The 12,027-nt window shown below is 37.7% G+C and overlaps 1 pseudogene; it reads right to left on the reverse strand.

Annotated features, from left to right (window-relative positions):
• Positions 1 to 11,079: 11,079 nt before the first annotated feature.
• On the reverse strand, positions 11,080 to 11,726 carry LOC126607602 (actin-depolymerizing factor-like; annotated as a pseudogene).
• Positions 11,727 to 12,027: the final 301 nt, after the last annotated feature.

A 12,027-nucleotide genomic window follows, 5' to 3' on the forward strand; every position in this document is an offset into this window, starting at 1 on the left:
TCAAATCCGGTTCCGGAGGCAAGGGTCTACAATGCTACAACTGCAAAGAATTCGGGCATAAAAGGAAAAATTGTCCTTTGAGAAAAAGAAAGGATGATCTTGGTCCGGGTTGTAGCAATTTTGTGGCGGAAGACTTCGAGTATGCCCTCTAGGTACTCGAAGCAACACTTCTCCTGGTGATGTATAGTCTAAAGTGTTGCAGGGGTTTTGCAGCAGGTGGAGCTATAGGATTCACAGGTGATCAGATGGTCCTGAGGAAAGGAAGTGTGGGAATTTTGCCTGGCTCGACGGGTGTTGCTGGAAACGGGCGCGCTGACGAGTTTCCAGGTTGCAGACAATGAAGAGGAGAAAAACCTGCTGGAGGAGACGAGGATGTGTTGAGATCCTGTCTGAAGCTAAATTGTGATTTTTAGCTTGCAGCAGTTGCACATGCATTGGCAGTGACTGAATCAGAACAGGACCAACGAGGTTGATTCAGGGTGTGTATGCTGGTACGTAAGGCCAATGAGCCTTGGTGATGGGTGCAAGGATTTTTGCATGGTGTATTCGCCAAGGTGGAGATTGTTGTGTTTGGCTCATACATTTGTGAGTAATTATGAGTCATGTGTTGACAATAATTGAAGACATGGTGACTACCACAATCCAAATGCCTTTCGGCTTGTAAACTAAACAAAGAAGTGGACATCATCATGTAAAGACATAATCATGAGTAAAGACATCATCATTGTAAGAAAAGAGAAAATGTGGTGCTTTTTCTTTAATGATTATTCAAGACATCATGATGTTGGGAATAAAATATGAGTGTGAGTGACCTTATATTGAGAGTGCATTCGGATGAGAACGGGTGGTAGAAAAATATAGAGTGAAAGTGAGAAACTCTTGGGGAGAGTGAGTCTCTTAGTAAAATTCTGTGAGGGTACAAAGGGATTGGGGTTTAGGTTATGTCGATTTAACTCAAGTGTATCTTGTACTAGTTATTCTCATAGTGAAGAGCAACATCTCTCGGAGGACGTAGGTAGGTTTTTGCCGAACCTCGTAAATTTCTCGGTGTCTTTATTTCTTGTATTTTATTCTGTTCAACTGAGTGTGATTTGGTGAGGTTGTAATCTGAATCTCGTTTCCGCACTGATAAACGGGCCAAGGCACAACACGCTACCCATACCGCCTAATTTGGTTTCTTCAAGATCAAATTTCACTATCAAGCTTCACAAAAGTCTCAAAAATCACTCTCCATCCTTCCCCCAGTAATTACAAACATGAAGTACTAATCAATCACGAAATCGAATTCGAGGTGCTAAATCACAGAAAATACATAAAGCAACTCACAATTATAAACTGTAAGTTTTTCCAACAGTATGAATTGCTAAAAATACCCTCAAATTTCAGTATTTGTGGATCAATTGAGCCTTTACCAACTGAAAAAGTAAAATCCACCAAAAAACCATCAATCAAACAATTCAACTGCACAAAACTAAATCATCAAATACCAATTAAACAACTTTCAAAATTTGCACAGGGAACTTACTCAAGATTATTCAAAGAACACTTCATGCATTTTGGTGCAGCTTTTCTCCTTGAACACAATTCCACCTGCAATGATAGATCGGCTTTCAAGTCTCTAATTAGTGTGCAATTATAGAGTTTTTGTTTAAAAGATGCATATATTTTACACTCATTTTTTCCAGGACAAAGGGGAAAAGAATATTGTAGAAGTGTTTACAGTTTGCAGGAGGTCAAATTATGTATGTCGATTGTTGGAGTAATGGATTTATGTGAGTGTTTGATGTAACATCACGTGGAGATAGTGACATTGATTGTGGTTTGTGAATAATATTGCAAACACAAGAGATAAGGTTAAAAGGGTTAGGTCTTTGTCCATGACCTACTAGAGCAAATTGTATATTGTTATTGTAACATCTCATGCCAATGATACAACTCTATATGAACAAAGACTTACAAATATTGTTTCTCCATCCATGAGAAACTTAAAGATATTGTTGTATCATTGGCACCAAATGTCATGGTAGCGGTGAATCCATGCCTACTTCTCCTAGGTCAAAATAGTCATTTTCACCTTACCTTCATGCGTCGGAAGTTCAAGCTCAGCCAAAGAGTCCTTGTCCCCCATATTCGGATGTTTTAGTTGTTAGATCTTTATTTATAAATATAAAAATAAAGATCTAGCTGTTAAAATAGTCAGCATACTCGCTAAGAATCTTTGCCAAATAATATAAATTCAATGTATCATGAAACTCAACAATAAACCACAGCACATGCTTTTAGAGATTTTAACTAACATATTATGTTTGAATTTTTTGAATTAATGATGGGGATTTTTATTTATTTTTATTTTTTTAATTTGGCTGCAAAGTCCATCCTACTTCAGCTTTGCTATCATGGGAAGTGACTTTGAGGAGAATTTATTGATAAACAAGAAAAATACAATATGTCAAGTGGGGACATGAGGCCAAACCCTAACCATTATAGAATTCATAAAAACAAGTCAAAACCTCTTCCAGCAAAACTTATAACAAGGAAGCTTAGAAAGTTTACGAGAATAAGCAAATGCAGCACAAGGATGGCATGAATCCCACCAATAAACACCGGGGTGATCAACACCATAATTGGTCAAACAATCAGCAACTTGATTACCTTCCCTAAAAGTATGAGAAATTTGAACTTGCATGGAGGATAGTAAAACTTGACAGTTATGCCAATTGACCAAAAGCCTCCAAGGGATAGATGTCAAAGAAGGTGAAGATGAAGAAAGAAGATGAACAACCAATGAGGACTCACATTCAATCCATAATGAATACCAACCTCTATCTCAAGCCAAAGATACAATATGAATAACAGTGCATAGTTCGGCATCCAAAGAAGAGGCCAAGCCTACTAAATTCACAAAACAACCAAGAGAATGACCCGTAAAATCCCAAAAGATACCACCAAATGCAGCCACACTAGGGGGACCTCTTGTAGCACCATCAATATTTACTTTGATCCAAGGTTGAGATGGCGGGCACCACAACACCTCAATAATTTTTGGAGCCTTGGCAGGACGTCCATGAACACCAATATAATCAAGAATGCAAAGCTCTTCCACATAATTCTTCATACAATCGGAATTGAGAGTATCAATTTCAAGGAGTTGAAATTTAATAGACCTTACAACATCATTGGTGGAAACAACCTCCTCATGAAAACGAACAGCAGCGAGCATGCCAAATAGAATAAAAATCAACTCCAATTATACCCCCACCAAAGTAGCTTCACTTCGGTTCCAAAACCTTGTTGTAAAGGATAATGGAAAAAGCTAAAAATATTTGAAATAAATATTGAACTTTGAATAATTCCAAAATAGTGGACCAAATTTGACGTGCAAAAGAGCACTCAAAGAAAATATGTGAAGCGGTTTCCATACCTTCACAACAAAGAGAGCACATAGATGCTATAGCAAAACCTCTTCACTGCAGAAGATCATCAGTTAACATCTTACCATGTAAATACTTCCACAATGTAACTGAAATATTAGGGCGAAAGCAAGATTGCCAAACCCATCGATCCCATTGAACCACTAGTTGTTTATTACGCTTAAAATCATAAACCAAAGATAAAGAGAAGTCACCATTTGAAGTAGACATCCAAATCATTTTTTCATCAATCCCAGACATTGAAGAAATATCATCCCAAATGGGCGCTAGCCATGAATGTAAAGTAGGTGGGGAAGTCCAAAAACCATCCACAATAAAATCAGAAACTTTAGCTCGAAAAGCCTTGCATAAAGTTAGTGGAATACCAAGCCTATCAACTATTGGAAAATCCAACCATCTCGCATGCCAAAAATTAATATTTTCACCGATACCTATCACCCATTTTGAGCCATGAAAAATATCTGAAAAAAAAAGGGCGTAAACCAGGCCAAATGGAGGAACTCTTGTATGTAGAACATGGCTATCCAAAGGAATTAAAAAACAGAGCTTGAAAAAACAGTGAAGCCATAAATGAGGTAACCAAAATATCGCAAAACTTTTTCAACAAAAAGACCTTATTTAAAACTAAAAAATTACGAATGCTAAGACCTCCTTCATTTAAAGGAACACAATATTTTTTTCATGCCACAATAGAAAATCCACAAGAATCAGCATATCCCGTCCAAATGAAATTTCAAGTCCAACTATGAACCTGATTTAGTACTGTAGGTGGCCAAGAATAAACCAAGAGAGTATGAGATAACATGCTTTAATGAAGGGGGTTTAGCTTTTGTTAGGCCTTGTTTAATGTTGTTGGGCCTTAATCATATGTTTTGATGGAAATTGTTCTTAGTTATCAGTTTTTATTTCATTTTAGGTAGGGTTTTTATCACAAATGGTCCCTAACATTGATCAAACACATCATTTTGGTCCTTGACATTGAAAATCAATAGAAATGGTCCCTGAGATTGATCAAACACATCACAAATGGTCCTTCCGTTAAAAACTCTTTGGGCAATTTTCAAAACTTCATAACTCAATCGTTTCTTAATCAAATTCGACCCATAATATATCAAAATGAAGATAGGAAAGTGTAGAACAAGATTATACCTATTTGTTTAAGAAAAACCCTTGAGTTGCAAAGTTTTGAAAATTGCCCAAAGAGTTTTTAACGGAAGGACCATTTGTGATGTGTTTGATCAATCTCAGGGACCATTCCTATTGATTTTCAATGTTAGAGACCAAAATGATGTGTTTGATCAATGTTAGGGACCATTTGTGATAAAAACCCTTTTAGGTATTAGTTTTGATTTATTGTTAGAAATAGAAGGGAAATACTAAGAGAAAAAAAAGGATGAGCAAAGGTGGAGGAAAGGGGAGAATTAAAGTTAAGTGATCTAGTCTCATATTGTGACTAAGTAGAAAATTTATCTTCCCAAACTATTGGATTAAGATAGATCTTTATTTAAAAATATAAAAATCAAGATCTAACGGTGAAAACACACAGAGTACCAGGTATCCTGGAGCACCTAAAAATTTTTGTTGGATCAAAACACAAGATGATCACATCTGAGTAAGAAAATGTGATTGGCTTTTGAGAAACCAAAACAATACCTATTCCATCTTTAATTTATCCTGAATTCTAGAAGGGATAACTATCCAGTTTTAAATTTGTTCTTTTCCTCAAGTGTTGATACAAGCATCACCAAACTATTTCATACCAACATTTTGCCTTCCTTTGCCTGAATATCAAAGAATATTTTGTTAGTTGATTAAGGTCTAAACTGTATTTTCCTTACTTTAGCATGTGTAAATAAATCAGTTTGTGATCAAGGGCTGAGATTAGATGATATTGTGCTAGGCTTGGATGTAAACATGTGTCAAGATCTCATAGGGTCTTGTAATGAATGGTATGATGAGCTCATAGGCTCACGTAGCTTCTCTCTCCCTAGTAGTCATGTAAATGTTGAGGAAAGAAGGAATATATGCAGGAGAGCATTCTTTGGCTCTCACTGAGATATTTTGAGAACACTCTCTGTCTTTTCATTTTCTCTCTAAAACCTTTTCTTCTTATACACATTTCTAAATACATCACTGCATAACAGGAATTCCAACATGGTATCCAGAGCCTAGGTTCGATTTCGGACTGGGCGTTGAATTCTGTGAAAGTGTGTGAGAGAATCCAACGTGAAATCTCTCTATTTCATTCCGATTCAAGCTAAATGGCTGGATCTGGAAGCGGTGATTTACGAGCTCCCATTTTTTATGGAACGGAGTTCGAGTTCTGGAAAGTGAGAATGGTCACCATTTTCAAATCGTATGGGATATGGAAATTGGTTGACAAAGGGATTGTTATTCCAGAATCGAAGAAGAAAGGAGAAAAGAAGAAAACAAAGAAGGAGAAAGACGAGGAAGATTCATCCTCATCGGATGATGATGAAGGAGATGATGACGAGTTGGACGCACACATGGAAGATCAGCTCATGAAAGATGCTAAGGCACTGGGCATTATTCAGAGTGTTGTCTCGAAGGAGATCTTCCCTCGAATCGTGAATCAAGAGACCTCAAAAGGTGCCTGGGATCTACTCCAGAAGGAGTTTCGCGGCGATGAACAGGCAAGATCCGTTAAACTTCAAAGTTTACGTCGTGAATTTGAGTATATGAGAATGAAGGAGAATGAATCTCTATCTGTCTATCTTACTAGACTATTTGAATTAATTAATCAAATGAAATCTTATGGTGAGAACCTCACTCATCAAAGAGAAGTTCAAAAGGTTTTGATTAGTTTGTCCAGTAAATATGATCCAATCTGTGTTTTGATTGAAAGAACTTCTGATTTGAATACTGTGACTGTGCAAGAAGTGGTAGGATCTCTTAAGAGTTATGAGCTTAGATTGAGTAGACATGTTGATGAAATTACAAGCACAGAGCATGCTTTCTCCACTATGGGTCTTGTACCTAAAGCACAGAATAGGCCACTAACACAGGGAAATCACAGTAAGGGAAAGAAGAATTGGAAGTCTATGTCTAGGAAGTGGGAAAACAACACTCGACAGCCTGAGAGACAGGGTGAGATCACTGAGGGTGTTAAACAAAAGTGCAAGATCTGTGATAAGGCTCATCATGGAGAGTGTTGGTTCAAAGGAAAACCTAAGTGTCATAACTGCAACAGATTTGGACATGTAGTGAGAGATTGTCACCAGCCAAAGAAAAATCATACTGCAAATTATTTGAATCATGTTCAAGATAATGCAATGATGTTTTATGCCTGTCATAAGGCCTCTGTGCAAGAAAATAGAGGAGTTTGGTATCTGGACAGTGGTTGCAGTAACCACATGACCAGTACTGAATCATTGCTGATCAATATTGACAGAAGTATAAGGTGTAAGGTGAAAATGGGCACAGGGGAATTGGTTGACTCAGTTGGCAAAGGCACACTGATTGTGGAGACCAAAAGAGGCACTCGGTTCATACCAGAAGTAATGATTGTACCTGGTTTGGATGAAAACCTTCTCAGTGTAGGACAAATGGTTGAACATGGCTATTGGTTGTTGTTTGGTAATTTCATGGCCTGCATATTTGGAGATCGTGAACTGCAAGATCATATAGCCACTGTGAAAATGAAGGGAAATAGATGCTTTCCACTAATGTTTAATCATGTGGATCATATTGTAGCAAATATTGCTACCACTGAAGGTAACACATGGAAATGGCACAGAAGATTTGGGCACCTAAACTATGACAGCCTGAGAATGCTACAAGAAAGGAGTATGGTGTATGGTCTGCCATATCTAAAGGAGTACAATCAGGTGTGTGAAGGGTGTGCTACTGGAAAGGCTCACAGAGAGGCTTTTAGCAAAGAACAGAAATGGAGAGCAAAGTTGCCCTTAGAACTTGTACACACAGATGTGTGTGGACCCATGAGTGAGACACTTGGAGGTAGCAGGTATTTTCTCACCTTCATAGATGACAAGTCCAGAATGTGTTGGGTCTATTTTCTGAAGTGCAAATCTGAGGTATTCAGAATTTTTAAAATGTTCAAGGCCATGACTGAATTACAAACTGGTTACAAACTGAAAAAAATCAGAAGTGACAGAGGAGGAGAGTACACATCTCTAGAATTTGAAAAATTTTGTGAAGATGTTGGTATTGAAAAGCAACTCACTGTTGCTTATTCTCCCCAGCAAAATGGAATTGCTGAGAGGAAGAATCGTACCATAGTTGAGATGGCAAGAACCATGCTCTATGAAAAAAAATTACCACTCAAGTTCTGGGGTGAAGCAGTTCACACTGCTGTCTACTTGCTTAACAGGTGTCCTACCAAAGCACTAGAGAACAAGACTCCTTTTGAAGAATTCTGTGGTAGAAAACCAGGGGTAAAACACTTGAGAATTTTTGGTTCTGTTTGCTACACTCATGTGCCAACCCAGTTAAGACAGAAACTGGATGAAACTGGACAGAAAGGTGTATTTGTTGGATATGGGACAAGAGAAAAGGGTTACAGGGTGTATGATCTGAAACACAACAAGATCATTGTCTCAAGGAGTGTTATTTTTTATGAAGATGCTATTCTTAATTGGGAGAATATGGAAACTGTGCATTTCTCAGTACCTTTCTCAGAAGCTAATGAGGGTATAAGCATAACTGAGATAGAAAATGGTGTGTGTGAAGAAACTAATATTAGTTCCTCTGGTTTATCTTGCCCAAATACAAGAAGTGAGTATGTTTCCAGTGTATACAATGATGCTCCTAAAACTGTGAATATGGAGAGTGAAATTCCACTCACAGAAACTTATGACAACACACCAAAGAAGTGGAGAGATCTGAATGAAGTGTTTGCTCAGTGTAGACTCAGTGTCATTGAACCTGAGAATTACTTTGAAGCTTCTCAAGATGAAGCTTGGAAGAAAGCAATGGATGAGGAGATTACTATGATTGAGAAGAATGACACTTGGAGATTGGTTGATAGACCAAGTGACAAACCAATTGTTGGAGTAAAATGGATCTTCAAAACCAAATTGAATTTGGATGGCACTGTACAAAAACACAAGGCAAGATTAGTTGCCAAAGGGTACACTCAAAAGCCCGGAATTGAGAACACTCATTGCTTTGGCTAGATTGGACCTGTGGCTAGATTGGACACTATAAGAACACTCATTGCTTTGGCAGCACAGAAAGGGTGGAAACTGTACCAGTTAGATGTAAAGTCTGCTTTCCTGAATGGGATCCTTGAAGAGGAAGTGTATACAGATCAGCCAGATGGATATATTGTCAAGGGAGAAGAACACAAAGTATATAAGTTAAGAAAGGCCCTGTACGGTCTAAAGCAAGCTCCCAGAGCTTGGTACAGCAATATTGATACTCATTTGCTGCAGAGTGGATTTAAAAAAAGTCCAAGTGAGGCCACCTTATATGTGAAACATGTGGATGGACAGGGAACTCTGATTGTCTCTATATATGTGGATGACATAGTTTATACTGGAAGCTGTTTAGAAATGATTGAAGAGTTCAAATGTGATATGATGAACAAGTATGAGATATCCAACTTAGGCTTGTTGCATCATTTTCTTGGAATTGGAGTAATCCAACAAGAAGGGAGTATCTTTATTCACCAGAAAAAGTATGCACTGAGTTTACTGGACAGATTTGGTTTAAAGAGCTGCAAGTCTGTCTCAATACCTTTACCTCCCACGGATAAGCTAAGGAAAGGTGATGGGAGTGAAGCTGCAGATGAAGAATTGTATAGGAAAATTGTTGGCAGCCTTCTATACTTAACTGCAACAAGGCCTGATATCTTGTACTCAGCATGTGTACTTGCCAGGTACATGCACTGTCCTTCCATCAAACATCTTGGCACTGCAAGGAGGATCCTCAGATATGTGCAGGGAACTGTTGACTATGGAATTAAGTATGAAAAGGGAAATGCAGCTCTACTCATAGGATTTTGTGACAGTGATTGGAGTGGAGATGAAGATGACATGAAGTCCACATCAGGGTATGCTTTCAGCTTTGGCAGTGGTGCATTTTCTTGGGCTTCTGTAAAGCAACAGAGTGTTGCACTCTCAACTGCTGAAGCCGAGTATATGAGTGCTTCAGAAGCCACCACTCAAGCTACATGGCTGAGATTTGTGCTGCATGATTTTGGTGAAGAATTGATCGAACCAACTCCTTTGATGTGTGATAACACATCAGCAATTGCAATGTCAAAGAATCCGGTATTCCATTAGAGGTCTAAACATATCAAGAGGAAGTTTCATTTCATCAGAGATGCAATTCAGGAAGGAACAATTGACCTGCAATACTGCAAAAGTGAGGAGCAACTAGCTGACATTTTCACCAAAGCACTTGCTAAAGACAGGTTCTGTGCTCTGAGGGATAAGCTTGGGGTAATCTCAGTTAAGACCTTAGAAGGGAGTGTTAGTTGATTAATGTCTAAACTGTATTTTCCTTACTTTAGCATGTGTAAATAAATCAGTTTGTGATCAAGGGCTGAGATTAGATGATATTGTGCTAGGCTTGGATGTAAACATGTGTCAAAATCTCATAGGGTCTTGTAATGAATGGTATGATGAGCTCATAGGCTCACGTAGCTTCTCTCTCCCTAGTAGTCATGTAAATGTTGAGGAAAGAAGGAATATATGCAGGAGAGCATTCTTTGGCTCTCACTGAGATATTTTGAGAACACTCTCTGTCTTTTCATTTTCTCTCTAAAACCTTTTCTTCTTATACACATTTCTAAATACATCACTGCATAACAGGAATTCCAACATATTTGGCCACATATCAAAGCCCTTGGATAGGTTTTGAGTGCGTTAAATCAAAGCATGTACAACAATTCCTATACCTATATCTAAATTATATATCGGATACATTACTGATGCGGTATATATCTGATACACTGCTGATATGGTATATATCTGGTACACTGCTGACATGGTACATATGTGATACAGCGTGGAGGAGCCAATTATACTAAGCTTACAGACTGATACTGGGTTCAATACAAGACATAGAATCTTGTAAGAACTAAACTAGTGTCCAATAAAACACACATGGAAAGCGTAAAACTGACCATCTGACATTCAGCTTCGATGACAACTTTTACATGACATATCTTGCCACAAGTTACGCTAGTTTGTTAAACTTATCAAGCTCGAGCTTGATTAATTACAAGCCGAACACATAATTCTTTAGCAACAAACAGATCCTTTCAGCTATCACAAATGACAATATGTGATATAAGGCCAAAACTTCATAGTGATAAATGCTATAGCCAGTCCATTCAGATTTTGAATTAACACGTTGCAAAACAAAATAACCATGCTAAGGGGTAATGTAATGCAAGGAAAGACAACCCAAATAAGTATCAATACCGATTTTATATAACATAGGTTAAATTATCATTATCCATAAGCATATCCATTTCACCTGAGAAGCATCATAGTAATAAAGAAGTCCATCATAGATCATAGCCAGAGCCCATAATCAGCCATCCTGGGTGCGGATTATATTTAACTACATCTAGCTTTTGCAAGGAACATATAATGCTCAAATTCAGAAACAAGCCTAGGAGCTTCTCTAATCTGCCAAAGCCATTTAAAATAGTTGCTCAGTGTACACGTTCTCTAAGCACTTCAAGTTCCATCTCAGTTGGGTAAGTTTCATGGATTTCATAATGGATGTCATCCACTCCCTCCTGAACCTGTCATTTGAGGTCACATAGAGCATCTTAGCACGGATACATGACACATAAGGTGACCTGAAAAATGGGCACAATAGTATCACATGAGAATTGAAATGGAAGTAGAAGCTCAATGGAGAGAAAAAATAGTGTTGATCCCCATTTCTCACATGAGAGATATCATATAATGACCCAAAATTATCAACATGATCCATAGCATCAATTAGTCACTAGCATCAATAAGTTCGATAGACAATGTCAACTGCAGTTTGAATCAGAAACATTAACTTTAACTAAAGAATTCTGAACAAAACTAACCATGCAATGAAAAGTATTTTGCTCTTTTGGCAATTCTCTGAAGTGACAAAATCAAGGCATAAATTGCATATCGACAATCATTCTCAGGCAACGAAGCGGTGAAATGATCATAGCTTTCGGCCGTGCCTCCAGTCTTTTCAAGCACTACCTCTTTTTTCTTCTCGTCAATCATAAAAAACCACATAGCGATGGGCCTTCTTCCTCTGCAGTTCTAAGAACATGTTTTTACAGTACTCAGCAACACCCATACCAGATGAAGCATTTTCCTATAGTGAAAACCAATGTTAAATACTCGCCCTAAGCAGCATCAACTACCAGTTGTTATTTTTGGAGAGCATAACAAAATCATAGTTTTATTTCAAAATATCATTTACAAAAACCGTCAATGTAGAACAAGAACTAGGTTGTTATACAAGAATAAATTAAATATGCATAATGCTGAATCTTTTCGAAGATGTTATTCTAACTTCCGGATAGTTAGTGTCATGTTATTTTGAAGAAAGTAAAACATAAAAGTTACCATTTGCAATTACCCAAGCATTGATGATAGAAAACAAA

Source organism: Malus sylvestris, chromosome 16, assembly GCF_916048215.2.
Source record: "Malus sylvestris chromosome 16, drMalSylv7.2, whole genome shotgun sequence".
In the NCBI taxonomy this organism is placed as follows: domain Eukaryota; kingdom Viridiplantae; phylum Streptophyta; class Magnoliopsida; order Rosales; family Rosaceae; genus Malus; species Malus sylvestris.